General features: G+C 37.5%; 1 pseudogene; it reads left to right on the top strand.

The window, feature by feature from the left end:
• Positions 1-20,160: 20,160 nt before the first annotated feature.
• LOC110789662 (elongation factor 1-alpha-like) overlaps positions 20,161-26,981 on the top strand; it is a 39,685-nt pseudogene continuing 32,864 nt past the window's right edge.

Raw genomic sequence — 26,981 nt, 5'->3', positions numbered from 1 at the left:
TGTTGTCACCTTCTTCATGCCATCATTCCCTACAAAGTATGTCTCATCATCAATGTCTATGGGGTCTTTCCTCTTCCCTCCACTATTCTTACCACTCGGTACTTCCTCTGCCATGTATCGTACTCCCTAGATTAGATTTCCGTTGCACCTTCTTAATTTCCCTCAATGTAGGCACATCAAGGCCAACACTGAACTGCAAATTCTATTCGGTCTGGTCTTATGTAGATGGTACTGTGGATGCTAGTTGGTCACTGGGTGTTGAGAGCAGTAGCAGTTGTGTCACTTCCCCCCCTTCAGCATTGTTGGCCTTGTTCGAGGTCTCCTCATCCTTGTCTTCCTTCGTGGATAGGGATACCTCTTCTGATTAATCTTTTGATTACCTCTCCCACCTGCTTTGTTGACTCCTTCTTCTCTGTGAGAGAATGGATGCTTTGTTTTGTTATGAACAACATTCGAGCACACCTAGGATTGTGTCCCCTTATTCTTCCTCAATACCTTCTCCTTTGTTCGCATACCACGGTGAAGCTCTCAGTTTGTCATTGAAAGCTCTTTTCGGGTTTGTGGTGTTCACAACAGTGTCACAATCTTTTTCACCATGCCCGAGTCGTCCACAAACGAAAAAGAAGAAAGGGAGTTTCTCAAATTTCACCCTTACTCTCTCCAACACTCCTCTACGAAGCTTAATCTCCACCTCCTTTTTCAACTGTTACCTTACATCGATCATCACATGGATGCGAAGAGACTTATTTATGCCTATTACATCAGTCCTATCCATGCTAAAAAACGTGCAAATCTTGCTACTAATCTGACACGCATTAGCCTAATTGCACCGACCTCTAAGGGGGAGATCGCATACCCTTACCCAAAAGGGGACATGGTGTAAGGGATACTCCGATGGCTTAAGGTCGTCATGGACATCATACAGGGCTAGAACATGCTTCTCAAAGTGCCATGGTTGGACCTCCATAACAAACTCCTTATCCTTCTAGCGATGAAATTGAAAGAAGTGGACGTTTTTTTCAATGCAATTTGCCTCCATACCATGTTTAGGGTTCCAAATTTTCATCATCACCGCTATAAGGGCATTGGCATCAATGTTTCTTTCCGTCCACAGATTCCCCATCACCCCTAATGCTACACGTGATTCCTCCTCCTCCCCATCCACAACCCAATCAATTTCCTCCTCATCCACCTCCTCGTTTTCTGTTCCTCGTCTTTCCTCATTTACGTCTGCAAGGTTCTCCATGAGAAAAGATATTACACAAATTAAATCTCGATAAGGGATCGAGAAATCTAGCCAGCAAGCGCAAGCAACGAAACCCTAGCAGGATGCTAGGAGCGGAACACCCTCCCAAGAGAAACCCAAGAGCTACCCTAGAGGGAACCTTTTGATTTAATTAAGCTACTATGTCACAAACGTTATGTAATACCCCGAATTTTTAAAACTCGATTAATTATGCTTAATTATTTTTATTTAGCTTAAAATCGTTTTAAATCCTAAATTTGAACTTTATTTTAATTAACGAAGTTTTATTTCGCTTGAATTTTTTTACACGATTTATTTTTCAGTTTATAATTTAATTTTCATATTTTTACGAGCTTAACGAACTTTTTTTTTAATTTTAATTATTTTCGGATTTCTAAATTTATTTTATTCGGAAACTAAATTAATTATTTAACGTTCTTATTTTATTCGGAAACTAAATTTATTTTTCGTTAACGATATTTAATAAAGAATTATTTAAAAACTTAGTTCTAATTAAACATTTTTAATTTTTATCAATTGCTGAAAATAGAAACCAATTTTCTGAAATTTAGCCTAACTAAGTGAAATTACCAAAATAACCCTAAGCAAACTTCACTTTCTCTTCTTCTTTTTTTTTGTCGTGTAAATGCCAGTGTACTTGGCAAGCATGGAGCTTGCCATGCAATTCTACTTTTTGACTTCCCTTCTTCTCTAAATTCAGTCTACATTCAACCTTGAGCCCCAAGCAAATTTTCCTTCTCATTCTCTCTATTTAGCTCTACAAATCAGCCATACATGCCCAAGGGAATTCTAACCAAAAACAAAAATCAAATTTCAATTTTTATTTCTCTTGTTTTTCTGTGATTCGAACCACCAAACCACCACCAAAAACCACCGAGCCGTCTCAGCATCCACCGTGACCACCACCATTACCACCATTGTTCGACCACCACCCCAACCACCTTCGAGCACCACCACACCTCCCTCATTCTCTCCCTTCCCCGCACGCATCCCCTGCCCCCTCCCCTGTTTCATCCCCCTTCCCCGCCTCGCAACACCACACCCGCCACCAAGAACCCCTCGGAACCAACCTCAACCACCACTGTCCACCACCTTCAACCACCGTTCGCACCACGCCCCACCGTCTCCCCTGCTTCCTCCCCCACACGCATACCCCTGCCTCCCCTGTTTCTTTCGTCTTGTCCTGCTCGCAACACCACCCCCGCCACCACCAACTCAAAACCACCAACCTCCGCCGTCCCACAGTTCTCGGCGAGCCACCGCTGCCTCCTCCCAGAACCACCCCAAAGCACCCCACAAACTCCCCCTTGTTATTTCCCTTGTTTTGTGCTCCCCTCCCTCTCTCCCGCCGTTCTTCCGCCGCAAAACAACCACCATCAGCGCCGCAGCTCCGGCGCTGCGCCTCCCAGCCATCGGCCTCCCTCCCTCCTCTCCTTCCTCCTCCCCGTGCCCTCCCATGTTTCAACCCCTCCCTCTGCTCGTGTTCCCCTATTTCCAGAGAACCAAAAATTGATCAAGTTTCAATCAGAAACCTAAGTGATTCTCCTCAAACCCAAACTTAAGTTGGGCCATATTCCCTTTGGGCTTTTGGGTGAGTTTAAAAAAAAAAAAAAAAAAACTAATTTTGTTTTCAGATCTTCTAACTTATTATTTTTATGTTTTAATAATTCTTATTACATAACTATTTACTAATAAAATGATTTATTATTATTTTTCAGGTTTAATTATCGATTCTACTAAAATAAATTACTAGCTTGATTTAGCAAAAAAAACCGAATTTATATAATATATTTCCATGTAAATCGATTTGTAAAATATATAAGTATATTTCGATTAAAATTTCGTTTAATAATAATATTTAAATAAAATTCAAAAATTATACTTTTTATAAAAATTCGTTAATTATAAATTCATTACTTATAAATTTATTATTTATAAAATATTGATTTTAGATTTTTATCGTTGTAGTACTAATTCACTAATTTAATATTCTGAAAGAAATCGGATTTGGAGCTCAGGAAGAACGATCCATCAAACAGGAAGTATAGAACAACGGTTGAGGTAACGGCTATTGCTAGTACCCGCAATCCCCTTATAAATGTATTATGAAATTATGACGTTATGATTGGATTTATGAATTAAATGTTTTGACATGTTTTATGGATTGTGGGAATGAATTATGATTTGTTTGAATTATTCTTTATAATATTATTTGATTGAGTTTTCTCATAAAATGATGTTTATATGATGCCTTGAATGAAATGTTGTTTTATGGATCCCAGGATCTAAATGATGTTTTATGATATTAAATGAGTTATGATATTTCAACTGAAATACAAGCCAAGGCTTGGTAAAATTACATACAACATGATAAATGAAAGTGAAAGACCTGGTTTGTCTGGCGGTATATAAACTACCATCTTCCTATCTACCGGTCATGCATGCACCACGGACACCTGTCCACCCATGGATTACGAGCCCAGGCTCCCATGGTTTATGAGCCCAGGCTCAGGGCCCAGGCCCCATGTTACGATGAGCCCAGGCTCTTATGGGCCCAGGCCCAGTGGAGAATTCCTTCACGGTTCGTACTTGCCGACAACTAGCATGTTAACTAAAAGTTTATGAATGATGTTTTCATTAAAAGATTATGAATGAATTGAATATGATGTTTTATTAAATGTTTTACTTATTCTATTCTCCCTGTGTTATTAAATAAAATGAGTTGAAATGAATTTACGTTGTTAGGGTAGTCGTTACTGAGTCTTCGGCTCACCGTTTTGTTTTCCATTTTAGGTACTGCGGGGATCGATGGAAACGAGTAGAGGCGAGGAATTTCACTTTAATATTATTTACCTAGTTTATGATTAATGTTTTAATAGTTTAATTAAAGAATTTTAGTAAGTTATGTACTTTTATTTTGGGAATATAAATGATTATTATATTAAATTATGAGGTTTTTATGGCTTATGTATGATGTTGCCTTGTAATTTCCAAGAGGGAAGTACGGCAGGTAATGTCCCGACCAAATTAGGTTAATTCCGCTGCTAATTATACTTTAATAATTGAATTAGAGGTCGGGGCATTACAGTTTGGTATCAGAGCCAAGGTTCTGGACCATAAGTGCTAAACCTTACGGGTTTTGCGAATAGTAGAATTCAATAGGCTTTAAGCAAAGAGTTTTAAGGAATAAGTTAAAAAGAATATGTTAAAATCAAGTCAAGTTAAAATGAAATGAAATGAGTGTGAGCGTAGGAACGCACGGGATAAAAGGGATTCATTTCTTATGTTATTGATGTTTTCTTGATTGAATATGTTATGCGAAATATCGATTATCGAACTTACCAACGATGCCACGAACGAAGCTCACAACAAAGCGCAACATTCACGATAACGTCGCTCACAATGATGTTCCCTATGATGATTTCTATGACGAGCAATCTATAGTAGACCCCAAGCAGATGATGGAACGATTAAGAACTGCAAGTACGTTGTCAACTGAAGTGGTCAAAGATTCTCGAAAAACGAAAGTCACTAATGCGAACGAAAATGCGTCACTATTTAAAGTTTTCACCCTCGAATCCACCAATCTATGACCGCAAGCCGATTCGATGGAATTTGAAGACTAGATTAATCATATGGATCAACTACTCGAGATTTTCGAAATGCTCTAACGAATGGAAGCGGATATCGTGCTAAAACGAATACTTGTTATCGATGTCGAGAAAAAGATCATTTCGTTAAAGATTGTCCTAAACCTTCTACAACGAATGCCGGAACATCAACCTCGACCAATCATGAACGAAACAACAACAATGCTAAGGATAATCATAATCCATCACCCCACCAACATATGTAAGCGCTTATATAATGAAAGGCGAAGACGACGCCAACGCTGATATTATTTTGATTTAGCTCTCTCTCGCTTTAGAATCGAACTTCCCTTGATTTTATGTTTATCGTCACATGTCAGGTTATGAGTTTTCTACCCTAGATAGACTAGGCAAAGTTTAAGCATTACCGTTTTCTTAGAAAAGTTAAGTTAAGCACGGTGTGAACTCATAGATTTTGGAGATGTGAATTGTTTTGAGGAACTTTTATGGTTATGAAATCTGTAAGGATAGTATAAATGTTAGAATACCAAACGAGCATAAGGTTGTATTTCATGAGTGGTTGGTCACTAATTAAAGTTAAGATTATTCGAAGTTCAAAGCATTAAAGTTATGAACAAAAGTGATTCTTGGGTTACATTTCCGATGAATACTTTGATGTTTATAAGTACTAAAGTCTATTATCTAGAATGATTGAGTAAGGAAGCTAAGAAGTTATACAGAAAAGTTATGAACCCAACATGAGTTATGACAAGAGACCCAGTTGAGTTGACCCATGAATAAGATCTTGAGGATTTTACCAAAATAAGCTATCAAGAATTAGTCTGTCAGTAAGGTTGAATGATAGATTACCCAAAAGAAGCACGGGTTTATATTCTACAAGTGGAGAATCACCAATTAAATCAAGGATATTCAAGGTTTAAAGCGTTTAAGTTATGATTAAAATTGATTTATGAGTTACTTTCCCGCATCCTTCATGATGATTGTTTTTGTGGTTGTAGGTACCTAAGTGTGTATTTAGATATGATAAGGAAGCTAAGCTAGAACTTTTAAAAGTTATGCAAGAATATGATTTATGGTGAAAAGATAAAATTGAATTTACACATGAAGTTCTGAGGATTATACCAAAACAAGTAATAAGGAATTAGTATGTCAGTTAGGTTGATGGTATTCTTGGTTTACCTTTTCGTGTCTTTAATAGGGATTATTTTTGTGTATTTATCTAAAAGGGATGCTTGATAATCTCCATAAAGGAAGTTGAACTAGGGAATGTAAGGTTTTGCAAAAATGTTGTGAGGAAAAGTACGATTTATGGCGAGGACATGAAATTGAGGTTGCATATAAAGCATTGAAATAAGTTATCGAGAATTATGTCCATCAGGTTGATGATATTAATGAATGTTATGAAATTCGAAAGACTTATGAATGATTGAGTAATGAAATGGAGTTGAGAATAGAAATTGACAAAATGACATGTCTGTAAAACCAGGTAGTTTTAACTGAGTTTTCTAGGAGCTAGATTGTTTCTAACAAAGGCACACTTGATGACTTAGCGTTATTCGCAAAGTACGAGATTCACTAACTTAAAATATTAAGGATAAATAACGAAGTCGCATGTCTAACAATGTAATTCCTGTAACGTGATTGAATTCGAACCCCTGCAACGAACGCAGTTAACGAAGTCACTCAACATAGAAGAAAGATCAGAGATCGAAATCAAAACGAATCGAATAATGAAAGTCAACGACAAAGATTTCTGCAACAAAGGAGCCAATAGCAAATGAAAGTGAAATGTCTCTAATTATTCGCCCATGAATGATATGATGTATGAATGACTATGTTTTCTATGAATGTTATGCTTATGTTGAATATGAAATTTTCAATTTATGAATTATGTCTCTATGATATGGATTACGTTTATGCTGACATGATTGTACTGGTAATCTAATGGTTATACGCGGATGCCGTCTTCGATGGAAGTTCTCCTGAGCTCAGAGACGAGATTATTATTATAATAAATAACTTTTACAATTATTTGAGTATTGCAATTGATAGATAAGTATTTATTTTCATTATATATATACATATATTTTCAGAATTATAATTTTTCATCAAATGTTACTATTTTTGGTGGGAAATATTTTCAAAACAGGATCTCGCAAAGTAAAATGAGAGCCTAGTCTATGCTAACAAGTTTGCCCCTTTTATGTTCTTTGCTCCTTGATCCTATTATATGAAATCAAGTGGAGATACGAAAGACGATGGCGAAATGTAATTGACCTTAATGACGATTAAGGATCAATATATAATTTTGCCCCTTTTGCATTCTTTACTCTTCGATTCTAGGTCTCGAGTTGAAGCGGAGTCCTAAAAGATGATGGCGGAATGAAGGCTAGACATTGTCGGGATTGAAATAAAATTTTGAGATCTTGATTTTAAAATAAAACATCTACTTTTATTCGAGCGTTTTCAATTTTCAACAAACATTTTATAAATCTAATTTTCAAGTTTCGAGGACGAAACTTTTTCTAAGGGGGTAAGAATGTAATACCCCGAATTTTTAAAACTCGATTAATTATGCTTAATTATTTTTATTTAGCTTAAAATCGTTTTAAATCCTAAATTTGAACTTTATTTTAATTAACGAAGTTTTATTTCGCTTGAATTTTTTTACACGATTTATTTTTCAGTTTATAATTTAATTTTCATATTTACGAGCTTAACGAACTTTTTTTTTAATTTTAATTATTTTCGGATTTCTAAATTTATTTTATTCGGAAACTAAATTAATTATTTAACGTTCTTATTTTATTCGGAAACTAAATTTATTTTTCGTTAACGATATTTAATAAAGAATTATTTAAAAACTTAGTTCTAATTAAACATTTTTAATTTTTATCAATTGCTGAAAATAGAAACCAATTTTCTGAAATTTAGCCTAACTAAGTGAAATTACCAAAATAACCCTAAGCAAACTTCACTTTCTCTTCTTCTTTTTTTTTGTCGTGTAAATGCCAGTGTACTTGGCAAGCATGGAGCTTGCCATGCAATTCTACTTTTTGACTTCCCTTCTTCTCTAAATTCAGTCTACATTCAACCTTGAGCCCCAAGCAAATTTTCCTTCTCATTCTCTCTATTTAGCTCTACAAATCAGCCATACATGCCCAAGGGAATTCTAACCAAAAACAAAATCAAATTTCAATTTTTATTTCTCTTGTTTTTCTGTGATTCGAACCACCAAACCACCACCAAAAACCACCGAGCCGTCTCAGCATCCACCGTGACCACCACCATTACCACCATTGTTCGACCACCACCCCAACCACCTTCGAGCACCACCACACCTCCCTCATTCTCTCCCTTCCCCGCACGCATCCCCTGCCCCCTCCCCTGTTTCATCCCCCTTCCCCGCCTCGCAACACCACACCCGCCACCAAGAACCCCTCGGAACCACCCTCAACCACCACTGTCCACCACCTTCAACCACCGTTCGCACCACGCCCCACCGTCGCCCCTGCTTCCTCCCCCACACGCATACCCCTGCCTCCCCTGTTTCTTTCGTCTTGTCCTGCTCGCAACACCACCCCCGCCACCACCAACTCAAAACCACCAACCTCCGCCGTCCCACAGTTCTCGGCGAGCCACCGCTGCCTCCTCCTAGAACCACCCCAAAGCACCCCACAAACTCCCCCTTGTTATTTCCCTTGTTTTGTGCTCCCCTCCCTCTCTCCCGCCGTTCTTCCGCCGCAAAACAACCACCATCAGCGCCGCAGCTCCGGCGCTGCGCCTCCCAGCCATCGGCCTCCCTCCCTCCTCTCCTTCCTCCTCCCCGTGCCCTCCCATGTTTCAACCCCTCCCTCTGCTCGTGTTCCCCTATTTCCAGAGAACCAAAAATTGATTAAGTTTCAATCAGAAACCTAATTGATTCTCCTCAAACCCAAACTTAAGTTGGGCCATATTCCCTTTGGGCTTTTGGGTGAGTTAAAAAAAAAAAAAAACTAATTTTGTTTTCAGATCTTCTAACTTATTATTTTTATGTTTTAATAATTCTTATTACATAACTATTTACTAATAAAATGATTTATTATTATTTTTCAGGTTTAATTATCGATTCTACTAAAATAAATTACTAGCTTGATTTAGCAAAAAAAAACCGAATTTATATAATATATTTCCATGTAAATCGATTTGTAAAATATATAAGTATATTTCGATTAAAATTTCGTTTAATAATAATATTTAAATAAAATTCAAAAATTATACTTTTTATAAAAATTCGTTAATTATAAATTCATTACTTATAAATTTATTATTTATAAAATATTGATTTTAGATTTTTATCGTTGTAGTACTAATTCACTAATTTAATATTCTGAAAGAAATCGGACTTGGAGCTCAGGAAGAACGATCCATCAAACAGGAAGTATAGAACAACGGTTGAGGTAACGGCTATTGCTAGTACCCGCAATCCCCTTATAAATGTATTATGAAATTATGACGTTATGATTGGATTTATGAATTAAATGTTTTGACATGTTTTATGGATTGTGGGAATGAATTATGATTTGTTTGAATTATTCTTTATAATATGATTTGATTGAGTTTTCTCATAAAATGATGTTTATATGATGCCTTGAATGAAATGTTGTTTTATGGATCTCAGGATCTAAATGATGTTTTATGATATTAAATGAGTTATGATATTTCAACTGAAATACAAGCCAAGGCTTGGTAAAATTACATACAACATGATAAATGAAAGTGAAAGACCTGGTTTGTCTGACGGTATATAAACTACCATCTTCCTATCTACCGGTCATGCATGCACCACGGACACCTGTCCACCCATGGATTACGAGCCCAGGCTCCCATGGTTTATGAGCCCAGGCTCAGGGCCCAGGCCCCATGTTACGATGAGCCCAGGCTCTTATGGGCCCAGGCCCAGTGGAGAATTCCTTCACGGTTCGTACTTGCCGACAACTAGCATGTTAACTAAAAGTTTATGAATGATGTTTTCATTAAAAGATTATGAATGAATTGAATATGATGTTTTATTAAATGTTTTACTTATTCTATTCTCCCTGTGTTATTAAATAAAATGAGTTGAAATGAATTTACGTTGTTAGGGTAGTCGTTACTGAGTCTTCGGCTCACCGTTTTGTTTTCCATTTTAAGTACTGCGGGGATCGATGGAAACGAGTAGAGGCGAGGAATTTCACTTTAATATTATTTACCTAGTTTATGATTAATGTTTTAATAGTTTAATTAAAGAATTTTAGTAAGTTATGTACTTTTATTTTGGGAATATAAATGATTATTATATTAAATTATGAGGTTTTTATGGCTTATGTATGATGTTGCCTTGTAATTTCCAAGAGGGAAGTACGGCAGGTAATGTCCCGACCAAATTAGGTTAATTCCGCTGCTAATTATACTTTAATAATTGAATTAGAGGTCGGGGCATTACACGTTATGAGAGTAATAAAAATATACTCATAATGATGCTAAAACAGACACCAAGAAATGACACATGTCATTTCTTGGTGCAAAATTTTCCCGCCAAAAAATCCATTCCTAAACAAATCTACTTTATTTATTATGGAGTATTTTATTTTCTCTCCTTTTATATAAACTGTTATTTTTAGAAAAAATAAGATTATAAAATATTATGGTATTAGACAATATTACGGTAATATTTTAGTCAATTCGACATATCAATTGTAGAAAATATATTTACTCAATATTTTGGTTAAATTAACATAGTAAGCATATCAAATATTTTGTCAAATTATCATATTCAACATATAAAATACATAATACGTACGAAGTAATAGGGAGAAAATTTCATATTAGATAATTTAGAAAAGTACGCTTAAGATATATTAAATATGCATTAACTTTAAGGGTTTAATATTCAATTAAATATTTTATTGAAAAGATGGTCAAATAATAATTTTCGAATATTCGTGTGTGTAAGAAACCTAATCTATTTATTGATAAAAAGATAAATGTTGAAATAAAGGGTAAATAAAAGAGGATATATCGAAAAATAAATGAAATGATTTTGAGTAATATTGGGCAGTAAATAATAAACCCTTCGTTAGTCCAACCGTAACGCCATAACCCCAAAAGCGCTTTACCGCCTTTTTAGTATTTTCTCTCTCCTCAGTTCTTGTCACCGTCTTCACCAAATCGTCATTTCGTCATTAAACACAAAGAATACTCAAAAAGCTGCTATTTCTTCTTCTTCAGTAATCGACGCAATCTTTCCAACTTCTACTTTCATTTCATCTGGCTATGTCTTCTGTTTAAAATTCTTGTCAAATATCAAGTGTTTCGATTTTAATTTGGTTTTTGTAGTTTAATTTCAACTGTGAAATTCTCGAATCTTTGAAAGGAATTAAATTATTTCCACAATTTACTTGTTCCCCCCTTTTTGTACGTGTTTCATGCCAAATTGTTGAATTGGTAAAGAAATGTTATTTCGGCATTTTGAGTTTTTTAAAAGTGCAGTATGTTTGATTGAGAGCATTTAGGGTCTAATTAACGGGCGATTTTCAATTGCTGGGTTTTACAGATAATTACTGTTAAAATGTTACTCCCTCCGTTCCATAATTATCGTCCTGTTTGACCAAAAACACGGATTTTAAGAAAAGTGGAATATAGTACATGAAAAAGTGGAATAAAGTATAAATGATGATTGATTTGAGTGGAAAAATGGAATAAAGTACATATGAAAGAGAATATAGTACATAGGAAAGTGGAATAAAGTACATGGGTGAGGTTTTCAATTCATTTTTAATTAATATAGTACATAGGAAAGTGGAATAAAGTACATGGGTGGGGTTTTCAATTCATTTATAATTAATATACTACATGAGAAAGTGGAGACCTTAATAGCCAAAATTAGAAACAGGACTATAATTTTGGGACGCCCGATTTAGAAAACAGGACAATAATTTTGGGACGGAGGGAGTAATATAATAGTATGAATCTTTAATCTTAATATTGATTCTTGTTAATTTTTGTTTAGTACTGTATATAATTGCATTGAAAATAATTATAGTGGCAATGTCTACAACAATGTCTATAAACAATTCATTCAATTTCTGAAAAAAAATTACAGGAAAAATCTTGATGTTTAAAGCATTTTTTGTTAGTATTATTGTGTTTGGACAAAAATGGTAATGGAAATTGCATGTATTGGATGTGGGGTTATTTATATTTATTTGTTATAATCGTTGGTATGATTTCTCTTGCATGGTAGATTCTTGTAATTGCCAGATACAGTATTGTGGATTTGATGCTGGCAATAGCTTAACTTATTGGTTTTGCTGATTTGGATGCCTGAAATTTTCAATAGCTTGAACTTATTGCCTTAGCTGATTTGTATGCTCGAAAGTCAAAATTGATTGAACTTATTGCGTTTGCTGATTTGTATGCTCGAAAGTCAAAATAGCTTGAACTAATTTCTTTTGCATATTTTTATGCTCAAAATTCAAAATAGCTTAGATTTCAACACATGTTTGTCAGTTTGTACTCAGTTGCTCACTGTTATATTTTTCTTAGTGTACTTGACTACAGTCTACAGAGTAGGAATCTAGGAATCGTTTGTGAGAGATGTAGAAATTAAAATGTTGTCATAGAGGATTTTGCGAGTGTGGGTTTCTTCGAAACAATGCATCGGTAAACCTGTCAAAAATCGACCCGACTCGAAAACCGACCCGACCCGAAAATACTGGATCTTGAACAAGATTTTGTGACCCGTAACCTGATTTTATCCGAACCCGAGCAACCCTAAAAGTAATGAGCCAAAACCCAACCGAACCGGTTTTGACCCGAATGATTGAAAATCATAGTATTTATAGTAATAAATGAAATTATGAGGAACTTTAAGCATAGTAAACACATTTTTATTACTATTGTCGGGTGTAATATGATTTTAATTTGAATTATACGCCATCTTATGTTTGAATTTGACTAAATATATACTTGTGAAGGAATTTTTGTTATTTTGTACCCATATTTTGAATATTATTACCTAAATTAATGAAAATATAATTTGCATTTTAAAATCACTCAACTCGTTGGGTCGACTCGATCCTGAAAGTTTTGGGTCTTGAACAAGCATTTGTAAACCCGGACCCGAAAGTGCTGGACCCGAATTAACCCAAACGCGAAAATATTTTTTTACATCCCTACCCGACCGGCCTGTTTGACAGGTCAGCATCGCCCTTGTTTTTTTCAAGATGGTGTACTTCTCACAGTGATGCGTCTTGTTTATCTATTTCTAATGTATTTGTGGCTTCTCCTACTTTGGGTTGTATTCTGTTACTGATATGTAGTGCACTGGTTTTCTACTATCTTGAACACAATTTTTACTCCATTTTCGACGAGTTAACGAATGAAGTCACTAGTCAGAAATGATTCCTTACAATTTTAGTTTAAAAACAGTCCCCTGTAAATTCTGAATTTTAAAGGTTATTTTTTGTTAGTATTATTGAGTTTGGATAAAGGTGATTATTGAAATTACAGGCATTGGACGTGGGGTTATTTTTATTTATTTGTTCCAATTATTGGTATTATTTCTCTTGCATGGTAGATTCTTGTAAGTTGTAATTGCCAGATTGAGTATTCTGAATTTGATGCTGCCAGTAGCTTGGACTTATTGCTTTTTCTGATTTGATTGCTTGAAAGTCAAAATAGAACTTATTACTTTTGCTGATATGTATCCTCGAAAGTCAAAATAGCTTGAACTTATTGCTTTTACCGATTTGTGTGCTCGAAAGTCAAAATAGGTTGAGATTCTACTCTAGTTGATGCATTGATGTACTCACTTGTTCACGGTTAGATTATTCTTAGTCTACTTAGAAACTGAAATGCAAAGATCAGTGCAGCAGAAATAACTCAACAAAATAGTGAGAAAGAGAGTGGAGGCTCTTTCTGTTATTCCTTTGCTAACGTAGAATCAATTGTTGTTGTTGTTTCATCACTAAAAGACCATAGAGTAGGACATTAGGAATGGTCTATAAGAGATGAAGAAATGATAATGTTGTCATTGAGGGTTTTGTGTGTTGCGATTAAAGCGAAAATTAGAACAAACTTATCTGATTCGATGAACTGAACGAAGAACAATTGTTGCGTCGTGGACACCCACTGTCCTAAAAGACGATTCCGCGCTACCTCCCGGTGCAGTAGAACAGAATGCGGTCGCCCTCCAGGATTAGCGCAACTCCGACGTTGTGTGCACTCACAAAGCCGGATGGAGTCAGAACGTATGCCCAAAACCGAGAGCAATTTTGTGTGAGAGTAAGAATGTGTTTTCGTATTTTGTGTGTATGATTTTCTGTGTGAAGGGAACTGAAACTCTGATTTAAATAATTAGAAGGAAAGCATTGCAACAGACAAAAACGGCTGAGGGAATGAATGTTGCAACAGCCAAAAACGGTCAGAGACATTGAATGTAGTAACGGACGTAATTAATGGTAATTAATCCAACGGTTACGTAATCAATACAGATTCCCGTAACAATGACTTAAGCAAAACGGTCCAGTTACCAAAAAGAATAGGGTTGACCCACAAAACCCACCCCACGCCCGCGAACCGCATTCCCAAGGCCCGCGGCCCGCGCCCGGCCCGGCGCGCGCGCGCGTGTGTGTGATGTGTCCACCCATACTATTCTCACACTTTCTTAAACAAGAGTTACACTCATTCCCCAATTAATAAACAAGAGGAATATGAAGAGTTTTTCCAATGTGGGACTCTTGAATTTTCACTCACCCTTTTTTCCTTTGTATTTCCCAATGAGAATTTCCAACAATCCCCCACAGGTTCGAATATGCGGAAAAGAAAGAAAGGAAAGGAGAAGGATATTGGTTTTGGGCAAACAAAACAATTGAATAGGTGTCAATGTCTTTCGACTTGAATTAACACTTAGTGACATTTAAGCTATGATCTCTTTCCTACCAAGTGACTTTCGTATTGAACTTGATAGGGAGATAGAAACCCGTCACTTAAAGCACGCAACTGAATATGTATGACACTCTGACTCCGCGAATAAAGTGACGCCTTATACTGGCCATACGTCCGACCTGGATATGCTCATAGGTGCTCTAGAGAATAGCCCACATCGCAATTCTCATAGGAAGCGGCCACACTTCCACACCTACGTAGGTGAATCCCATCAAGTGTGAGCTACATTCACACCACCAAACATATGGTATGGGTTCATTAAGAGCCGTATGCTCAACCTCTTTCCTATTGTAGCAAGCACATTATAACATCTAGAGGATGGACAAAAAAATAAAATTTTGTGCTTCCGAATTATAACAATAATGTCGTCCTTTGAACTCTGTGAGTAGGAGTTCATTATTTTACAATTCATTCAACGGGCTTCAGGCCCATCCCTTCCGATGTTTCCAAAACTAGTTTTCTACATAGGCCTTTCGTTAACGGATCCGCAATGTTCATTTCAGACTTTACATAGTCTAGTGATATCACCCCACTTGACAACAATTCTTTGATGGCCTTGTGCCTCAAACGAATGTGCCTTTTCTTCCCATTGTAGGCATGGTTGTTTGCCACAGCAATAGCCGCTTGCGAATCACAATGAAGTGCAACTGAAGGAGCTGGCTTCCCCCACAGCGGAATATCTGCAAGCACATTTCTCAACCATTCTGCCTCATGACCTGCCAATTCAAGAGCAATAAACTCAGATTCCATAGTAGACATAGCAGTACAAGATTGTTTACAAGATTTCCAAGACACAGCTCCACCCCCTAGGGTGAAAACATAACCACTGGTAGAGTTAATTTCATCATTGCCAGAAACCCAGTTAGCATCACAATAGCCTTCCAAAACTCCTGGAAACTTGGAGTAGTGCAAACTCCAATCCATGGTACCCTTAAGGTACCTGAGCAATCTCTTCAAAGCATCCCAATGTTCATGACTTGGGTTATGAGTATACCTGCTTAATCTACTCACAGAATAAGCAATGTCAGGTCTAGTGTAGTTCATCAGAAACATAACACTACCAATAATCTTAGCATATTCAGATTGGCTAACAGGATCACCATTATTTTTCCTTAAGTGGATGCTTGGATCATAGGGAGTCCTAACTGGATCGACGTCAAAAGAGTTAAATTTTTTAAGTAACTTTTCAACATAGTGAGCTTGGCTAAGACAAATGCCATTTGGAGTTCTCTTGATTTTCACTCCTAAAATCACATCTGCCTCACCCATATCTTTCATTTCAAACTTAGAACTTAGAAAACTTTTTGTCTCATTTACTCGATCCAAATTAGTCCCAAAAATTAACATATCATCCACATAAAGACAAATAATCACACAACCATCAGAATCATGCTTAGAGTAAACACAAGAATCACCTTCATTTACATGGAACCCATTACCTGTCATAGTCTTGTCAAATTTGTCATGCCATTGCTTTGGAGCTTGCTTAAGCCCATACAAGGACTTGACTAATTTACAAACCTTATTCTCTTGACCAGGAACAACAAACCCTTCCGGTTGAACCATGTAAATTTCCTCATCCAAATCACCATTTAAGAATGCAGTTTTAACATCCATTTGATGCACAACAAGATCATGAATGCAAGCAAGAGCAATCAAAGTTCTAATAGTAGCAATTTTAGTGACAGGAGAATAAGTATCAAAATAATCAATACCATGCCTTTGGGTGAATCCCCTTACCACAATTCTAGCCTTATACTTGTCAATGGATCCAGTGGATTTCAATTTTTTCCTAAAGATCCATTTACAAGTAATGGGCTTGCAACCCCTAGGCAGATCAACCAACTCCCAAGTATTGTTACTTAGGATTGACTGAAGTTCACTATCTATTGCCTCTTTCCAAAACACTGCATCAACAGATTTCATAGCCTCTTCATAGGTCCTAGGATCATCTTCCAAAATAAAGACATAAACAAAGTCATCATCAATCAAGTAAGGTTCAGTTAAGAAAGCAGTAATAAAATCATCACCATAACTGGTTTCCTTTCTCGCCCTCTTGCTCCTCCTTGGCTCCAATTCAGAATTCACATCAGAGGTGGGAGGAGCAACAACAGGCATACTAGAAGAAGTGCTAGAAGAAGGCACATCATTGATACAAGATATTTTCAAAGGAAATACTGTTTCAAAAAACTCGGCATCTCTTGCCTCAATGATGTTACCACCTGCATAAGAATTGTTAGCACCTTTAACAAGAAAACGATATGCAGCACTTTGGTGAGCATAACCAATAAAAATACAATCAACCGTTTTAGGACCAATCTTGTCCCTTTTGAAGCTGGGTATAGCCACCTTTGCTAGACACCCCCACACTTTCAAATAACTTAGGTTAGGTGCACGACCCTTCCATATTTCGTATGGAGTCTTGTCTAGCTTCTTGTGAGGTACCCTGTTTAAAACATGACAAGCAGATAATATAGCTCCCCCCCACATGTTATCAGAAAACCCAGAACTAATAAGCATAGAATTCATCATGTTCTTCAATGTTCTGTTCTTCCTTTCAGCAATCCCGTTCTGCTCGGGTGTGTAGGGAGCCGTTGTCTCATGAATGATCCCATTCTGCTCACAAAATGCCTTAAGAGTGTTAGGGTCATATTCACCACCCCTATCACTCCTAAGTCTCTTGATCTTCCTATCAAGTTGGTTCTCCACTTCGGCCTTGTATTTGAGGAACATTTCCTCAGCCTCATCTTTTGACCTGAGAAGATAAACCATGGTGAATCTTGAGCAGTCATCAACAAAAGTAATATAATACCTTTTACCACCCCTGCTCTCATAATTTTTAAAATCCCCCAAGTCACTATGAACAAGCTCTAGTACTTTAGTTTGTCTATCTATTGATTTAAATGGCTTCTTTGCAAACTTGGCCTCAACACATACTTCACATTTTGCAAAATCAGTTTTAGAAAAACTGGGAATCAAGTTAAGTTGTTTAAGCCTTTTAATTGAAGCAATGTTAAGATGACCCAACCTTGCATGCCATAAATCAATAGACTCAGCAATATAAACAGAAGAAGTACTAGCATTCTTATTCATAATTTCAAGTTTGACATCAAGAGTAAATAAACCCCCATTACAGAAACCCTTTCCCACAAACTCCCCATTATGAGTAATAACAAGCCTATCAGAATCAAATGAAAGCTTCAATCCAGCCTTCATTAGCAAGCTACTAGAAATCAGGTTCCTACGCATTTCTGGAACATGCAACACATTGGTAAGAGTAATAAGTTTTCCAGAGGTAAGAGTGAGAACGATCTTCCCTTTGCCTTGAACAGTTGCAGAAGCTGAATTACCCATGAAGACATTTTCACCATCAGTTTTTTCGTAGGTAGTGAACATGTCTTTGTTGGTGCAGATATGTCTCGTTGCTCCAGTATCAACGATCCATTCAGCAACATTACCTGTCAAGTTAGCTTCTGAAACAACAGCAACAAAATGGTTAGGATTAGAAACTTCATTAGCTTCAGCAAGGTTGGCTTGGTTCTGATCCGACTTCTTCTTGGATCTGCAATCTACAGACTTGTGACCAGTTTTCCCACATTCAAAACACTTGCCCTTGAACTTATACTTCATTGGTTTCCCTTGAGGCTTGAAAGGACTTCCCTTTCCCTTAAACTTTTCAGAATATGCATGAGGCTTAGGTTCTACAAGGTTAGCCTTAGCAGACCCGGAAAACACAGATTGACCCTTATCCTTAATACGATTTTCCTCCTCAATTTTCAGGTGACCTACAAGCTCCTCTAAGGTAAGGTCCTTTTTCTTATGCATTAACTGATTACGAAAATCTTTCCAAGAGGGTGGGAGTTTCTCAATTAAAACTATAGCAAGGGTAATCTCACAAATACTCAAACCCTCGGCAGCCATAGCAATGCAAATATTTTCATAAGCATGAATCTGATCAATAATTGGTTTATCATCTTGGACTTGAAAAGCTAACCACTTACTGACACAATAACGCTTAGTACCAGCATCATCAGTTCCATATTTCTTTTCTAATGCATCCCAAATATCCCTAGCATGATTAAACCCCATATAGATATCAAGCAAAGTATTCGACATATGATGCAGCAACATGCCCTTACATGTCCTATCATCTTTAGCAAATTTCAACTCAAAAGCATGCAATTCAGTTTCATCATCAGGTTCGACAACGTCATCAAGCACATAAGCAATCTCAATTTGTTCTAAATAGAATCGCATCCTAACAGCCCAACGTTTATAATTCTTGCCATCAAGAGGTTCTAACTTAGACATATCAGGAATCATGAATTTGGAAGTCAAAGCCATAATAATCGTCTTTTAGATTGTTGCGATTAAAGCGAAAATTAGAACAAACTTATCTGATTCGATGAACTGAACGAAGAACAATTGTTGCGTCGTGGACACCCACTGTCCTAAAAGACGATTCCGCGCTACCTCCCGGTGCAGTAGAACAGAATGCGGTCGCCCTCCAGGATTAGCGCAACTCCGACGTTGTGTGCACTCACAAAGCCGGATGGAGTCAGAACGTATGCCCAAAACCGAGAGCAATTTTGTGTGAGAGTAAGAATGTGTTTTCGTATTTTGTGTGTATGATTTTCTGTGTGAAGGGAACTGAAACTCTGATTTAAATAATTAGAAGGAAAGCATTGCAACAGACAAAAACGGCTGAGGGAATGAATGTTGCAACAGCCAAAAACGGTCAGAGACATTGAATGTAGTAACGGACGTAATTAATGGTAATTAATCCAACGGTTACGTAATCAATACAGATTCCCGTAACAATGACTTAAGCAAAACGGTCCAGTTACCAAAAAGAATAGGGTTGACCCACAAAACCCACCCCACGCCCGCGAACCGCATTCCCAAGGCCCGCGGCCCGCGGCCCGCGCCCGGCCCGGCGCGCGCGCGCGTGTGTGTGATGTGTCCACCCATACTATTCTCACACTTTCTTAAACAAGAGTTACACTCATTCCCCAATTAATAAACAAGAGGAATATGAAGAGTTTTTCCAATGTGGGACTCTTGAATTTTCACTCACCCTTTTTTCCTTTGTATTTCCCAATGAGAATTTCCAACATTGTGAATGTGAGTAATTGGAATAGAACACTTATTCCCACGCACACAACTGAATAACACAAAGAAATAAGAGAAGAACATGATGCTTTGATTCACAACAGCAGAAAAAGAGTTACAATTTAGTAGCTTTAGGCTACAAATCTCCAAGGTTTGAGTGACTTTAGGTCACCAGTCTCAATACTCTAAACAAATTTCACAATGCCTTTCTCTCTTTTACTCTCCCCTATTTATGCACTAGAGGCTGCCCTCCTAGTACACTCATTAATTGTAGTTGCTGCTGTCTTGTCCTATAGCAGAGGCAACGGCTCTTGCACCCACTCCCCTTGGTTGTGCTGGTTGTTCTCTTCTGGAACTCTGACTGTATCTTAAAAATGAGAGTTGTCTATGTTGTTTTTCAGGTACACTGTTTAGCAGATGGGTAAACGGGGTAAACAGTTCCAGTGTCCTAAGTGTTTCATTGCTCATCGTACGAGGCATAACTACAAAGAATGTGTTAAAGAAGGTAGAGTACAGGATGTAGGCATAGCAGTCCCTCCTCCTACTCTTCACAAAAGTCGTGATGATGATTTGTTTTTAGACTACAAGTTTCCACTGGAAGTGATTGAACATGGCCTGGAACAATATATTGTGCTAAAAGCTGAAGCTCTAAGTGTGTTTTTTCAAAGGGTTGGGTTGTCAACCCGGCTTAAAGAATCAAGTGCCGAGAGTTTAAAAGTGTATTTAGAGTATTCTAATGGTGTAGATTCGGTCTTGAAATTGCACCACCTCGAACCCCCTTACAAAGTCCTTGATGCTCTCGATTACGAGAGCATCACTACCTAAATAAAGGACAAGGTTAACAAGGGTTCTAAGGCTACACTGAATCTGGCCATTGTTGGGCATGGGGACTCAGGGAAATCGACCCTTATGGGTCACCTCATCCACACTGTTGGTTCAATTGATAAGATTCTGGATGAAAGCATTCAGAATAAGTTCATTTGGCTCCTTCAAAAGCTCAAGACAGAGCGTGAATATGCAAAATCTATGGACAGTTTGTGGAAGTTTGAGACCAAGAAGTACTACTGTACTGTGATTGATTCCCCAAGACACAAAGACTTCATCAAGAACATGATTACTGGTACTTCCCAGGCTGACTGTGCTATCCTCATCATTGACTCCACCACTGGAGGTTTTGAGGCTGGTATCTCCAAGAATGGTCAGAACCGTGAGCATGCTCTTCTTGCCTTCAGCCTTGGTGTCAAGCAAATGATTTGTTGCTATAACAAGGTACAAATTGATATGCAGAAATAAACTCATGTGATTTCTTCTAGTATTTGTTGAATTTTCCTGGATTGGGTCATTCTAACCTTGCCTTGTTTTTGGAATAGATGGATACCACCACTCCGAGCTACTCAAAGGTTAGGTATGAAGAAATGGTCAAGGAAGTCTCCTCATACCTGAAGAAGGTTGGTTATAATACAGACAAAATCCCTTTCATTCCCATATCTGCATTTGAAGGTGACAACCTGATTAAGAGGTCAACCAACCTTGACTGGTACAAGGGATTAACCCTCCTTGAGGCTCCGGACTTGATCAACGATGTAACACCCTAATAATTCCTTGCTTTTATAAAATCATTTTCCAACTTAAAATAAAGGAATTACTAAAGCATTACCGCCACCGTGATAACGGTTAAGGCTATTACCAGAATTATGCAGCGGAATTAAATGTCAACTAACTTTTAAAAACCATAATTAATGAAATATTGAGGCCTCCTGCAATTTGGAACCATAATGGCCCAAAACCCAAAGTATAAATAATTCAAACGTTTCAAACATAATTAAAGTAAAGTTAAATAGTTCAAAATACGAAAACATGCAACTCTCTCGATCCTCCCAAGCCACATGATTCCGATCTACCAACCTGCTATTTTATTCTACTCCCCATCAATGCAAGTGAAAATGATAGATCATCATATGGTCATTAAGGCAAAGGCCATGACCAGAACACACAAAGCACGTAGTCAGCAAAAGCTGAGTACTTACAAGCATAGAGTGAATGAAACTAAAACATGCATCACTCACTAAATACTAATCAACATGCAAAAGCCATATAATAATTAACAACCAATCATGAATACAAGACTCAACACTTGACTCGACTCTTGACTCACAATTTAATTAGAATAAGCTTCGAACGGGCCAAAGAAATATTCCATAAAGAAAAGGTGATGGGAGCCAACCATACACCAAATATAATAATAATAAAATCGGGCCATACCGAGTGTCGGGCCATACCGACGGAATTCCTGCGCATAATATAAATGAAACAACGTCTTGTATCATTAGTAGGAGTACGAGCTTTCCGGCAAGACTCCCCCCATTGTTCATACTCAAGGTATATACGTTCCAAGAGTTTTGAAGCTTGTTCTGGTTGCACTTTACGTTTATTAATATTTTATTAAAGGCGAACTTAAGACTCGACAATGTACACACATACAATTAATAAACAACAACCAAAATAATCCTATTTTAATGCTTTAAGACTTGTGATCAACCAAGCAAGACACTTGTGATATTACTACCATGTTCCTCCTCACCAAAGTGAGACTCCACATCATGCACATTAACATGAGGGTTGTGCCCTTGCACGACAAATCCTAATTCATTTCATACATAATATTCCCAACTGAACCCTACATGTGCGGTGGCTTACGTGAGCTAACCCTTCACATGTGGTAAAATAAATAGTACAACGAGGTACGAATAATTGGGTCAAAGTATGCTAGACATCCCGTACAATAGCATACAAATAAATAATCCATCCCTTGCATGTGAAACAAACCATACATGCATAAATATTGAACAACATGATTGACAATGAAATCCATACTCATAATAATTCCAACATGCTTGTTCAACAATTAATCCAATAAATCCAACATCACAAATCACATGCTCGTTCTCCAAAATAAACATGATTCCACATAATGTAATTCACATCATCAACAATCATGTAATGTCATTGACAAAAAGGTGTGGTCGCCCTAGACTTGTACGTACCTTGAATACCTAAGCGTAGGGGCCACTTTGCAATACGAGCACTGACAGGCTAAAGTCGTATCACCTAATAAAAAATAACCTAAGTTCACTAGCAAGGTAGCAAGGGAAGTCAGGATCGAATCCACAGGGAAACAGGCGTTCTTTCAACTATCAATTAATTAAACTAGACTATTGGGAACAAGAGTTGGTTGGTGTTTTGTATACTAAGACTACGAACGATAATTAAACTAATATGAATCAATATATTAAGGAATCTAGGGTGTAGGTTCACCAACAAATAACAATCCAGGACAATAAGCAATCGCGACAATCAACAAAGTAATCAATTAGACTAGCATGCTCTCTCAAGTCGATACTAATCATAGACTTAAAATTAACGGGCTCTCGCTACGTATTAACTCTAATTCCACCTATTGACACAAGCCTAAACATCAAATTGCATCTCTCGAATGTTAATTTGATATTGCATAACTACCACAATTAAACCTGCGCAAATCTAATTGTATAGTGAAATAAACCAATCAATAAGAATCAATTACAATGCCAACAATCACAATTATTCAATGTCTCTTCATATTATTCAAGGATCCCCAAACCCTAGAAAATAAATTACTCAAGCATAATAACAAATAACAAAGTAATCAACATAATGGAAAACATGATCAAAAGTAATTAATAAAGCAAAATAGAAAGCAATACCTAAATGTAGAACAAAAGGATGAACTAAAAATTGTAGCTTTGATTGAAACCAAAAATAAGTGCTTGGAACAAATTTGAGAGAAAACTAGATTAAGAGCAAATAAAACTAAGAGTCTAATACTGGAAAAATAAGATGGCTCTCAAATTAACTAAGGCTTGTTTATATAGTTTGCCAAAATAAAGCCTAAAAAACGGAAAAGTAAATGCGCGAAAACTGCTGGAGGTTGGCGTCGCCCGATTGGGCGACGCTTTGCCCGGGCGAAGTGCTCGACAGTCGGCCCGATCGGACCAAATTCGGCCCGATCGGGCGGTTTGCGAATTCTTCACAGCTGCTCTTATTTGGCCGCCCGATCCGGACCGGGCGAAGTGCGCCCGATCGGGCGCGCGTTGATGACTTTAACTCCCTCTTCTTTCCGCCCGATGGTTGCATTTCGCCCTCAGCTCACAGGGCGATTTGCAATCTTCAATATCCTTCGCCCATATCACCGAGTCTAACTCTCGGGGCTCGACCATAAGCATCCAAGGCTCCCGAAAGTCGACGAAAAAGGTCCTGAACTTCCTCGGGCTCGCGTAGTGGCCTAAATCACCATGAAACTGGTCTAAAAAGACCGATTTCTCATAATCAAACCTGAAACTCAAGGCACACTCAATAACGCATATTAGTACTAAAAATGGCTCCTAAGAGCTCATTTGACACATAAAAAGTACTAAGGGACGGGGGTGAAACACTATATAAAACGCACATATCAAGCACTCAACTAGAAATCACCTCCTATCATCAAAATAATGAAACTTAAATTATTTCCATGTTCATTAAATTTCCAGCAACTTTATAAAATTTAAAATCTCCTTTAGACTTTAGAATTCAATCGTTTTTCAATAATAAAAACGTCTCAATTTGCAAAATCAATCCTTAGTACGAAAACATACTTTTTCCGCCTTTAAAATCAATAAAAATCGACACTTTAAACCTTTATTCAAATCTGAAAATATAATTGATTATCATAATTAAAATCATCACCTAATTATGCTAATCAATTGACTCATTAGGTCTAGGTTAAAACCCTAACCTGAAAATCCCAATAACACTAGTTTATTATCATAAAAATCAGTGCTTTATTCAATAAACAAATCTGAAAATTCATCCTTTAATAATTAAAACAAACCTAATGAATCACAACACACAAATCCTCAAACCACGGTATTCATAACCGGTTCCCAGCATTTTAATTACTCAAAACAATATTAATATAATAATTTAAAATACGGGATTTAAATAGAATAGGTAAGGAAGAAGAGAATTATACCAATCCGGCCTATAGCACGGGACAACCACGAATTAATGTGATTGGGCGAAAAAGAAACCGAATTACGAACACGAACAACACACACACACAGCAAGGGCGACGAGCAGTGACCGGCGCGAGCGAGAGAGAGGGGGCGCGCGCGCTGGGCGCGAAGGAGAGAGCGAGAGTGTGGGGGTGCAGCGCTGTGCGCGAGGGCACGAGCGAGAGAGGGACAAGGCAGGGGTGTGCGCTGAGCACACAAAACAAGGGAGGCGAGCAGGGGTGTGCACGAGCACACGAGCAACAGCAGCAGCGCACGAGTGCTCGCTGCGGCTGCGGGCAAGAGAGGAGAGGCGAGGGAGAGTGTGTGGGCGAGAGGCGGGCGAGCACGAGGGCTCGAGGGCACGGGGTCGTGCGGGTGCCGAGCAAAGAGAGAGGAAAGAGGAGTGTTGGGCAAGCAAAGCAAAAATAAGGTTTATGAATTTTAGGGGCTCATTTAATGATGGAGGAGTCCTATTTATAGGCTCCCTAATCCCTTGATGGGCTAGGCTTAGGATATTTGAGTTGGGCTTAGGAATTAAATGAATTGGGCTAGCTTAGGATTTAAATTAAACTCTTTGGATTGGGCTCGATTAATAAAACGAATTGGACTTTTTATTTAAAACCCGAAGCTTTAAAAATCGTTTGCAACTCATTTAATTTTCCGACTCAAGAATTAAATTCTTTTCGTAATTAATTAAAATAATAAATATTCTAATTAATTAAAATAAATTAAATGCAATGCGTTTAAATATTATTTAAATGATAATAAATCGTAAAATGCTTTATAAATATAATAAAATATATTTATAAATATTATAAAAATACGAGGTATTACAGTCTACCCTTCTTAAAAGAAGTTTCGTCCCGAAACTTGGGTTCGGAAATCAGAATTCAACTCAAAACTTGAGACTTTCTGAGACTTTTAATACGTTCATTTACAAAAAATTTAAGTTGTTGTACTCTTTACATGATTAAACAGGACAATAATAAGTGCAAATTCAATAGAAAGCACTAAATTGACCATAAAATAGGGGAAAACAAGTAAAAAGCGCGAAATTTTACCGCACTCTACCCCCCTTAAAAGACACGAGTTACGACCCCGTAACTCAACTAACCTTGGAAAAAAGCTCGGGATATTTCTTTCTCATTTCGTCCCCCGCTTCCCAAGTGGCTTCCTCAATTTTTGATTAGACCACAACACTTTGACAATTTTCACATCTTTAGTACGCGTACTACGCACTTTGCTATCAAGGATTTTGACAGGTTAGGCTTTGGTCTAATTCTATGGTCTCCGGTTGCAACACATGCGATTTATCCGGGATATATTTCCTTAACTGAGATATGTGGAACACATTATGCACTCTTTGCAAGTTCATAGGCAAGGCTAGTCTATAGGCTACCTTTCCGATTCTTTCTAAGATCTCATATGGGCCTATGTACTTAGGGCTTAACTTCCCTTTCTTTCCAAATCTCATGACACCTTTCATTGGTGACACTTTGAGCAACACTTTATCACCTATGTTGAACTCTTCATCCCTACGTTTCAAGTCTGCATAACTCTTTTGGCGATCCTGCGCCGCTTGAATCTTTGATTGGATGGTTCGGATTTGGTTCATGGTGTCCTCTATCATTTGAGGCCCCAACACTATGGTTTCACTAATATCGTTCCAACAAAGTGGACTTCTACACTTTCGTCCCTACAGAGCCTCAAATGGTGCCATTCCAATGCTAGCATGATAGCTATTGTTATAGGAAAACTCAATCAAATCTAGGCTATCTTCCCAACTTCCTTGGAAATCAATAACGCATGCCCGAAGCATGTCCTACAGGGTTTGGATAGTCCTTTCAGTTTGTCCATCCGTGGCTGGGTGGAAGGCTGTACTCATTTTCAATGTCGTACCAAAGCTCTTCTGCACACTTTTCCAGAAATTCGAAAGAAACCTTGAATCCC

The sequence above is a fragment of the Spinacia oleracea genome, chromosome 1, assembly GCF_020520425.1.
Source record: "Spinacia oleracea cultivar Varoflay chromosome 1, BTI_SOV_V1, whole genome shotgun sequence".
Classification (NCBI taxonomy): Eukaryota; Viridiplantae; Streptophyta; class Magnoliopsida; order Caryophyllales; family Amaranthaceae; genus Spinacia; species Spinacia oleracea.
This window is presented reverse-complemented; position numbering and strand designations above follow the sequence as displayed.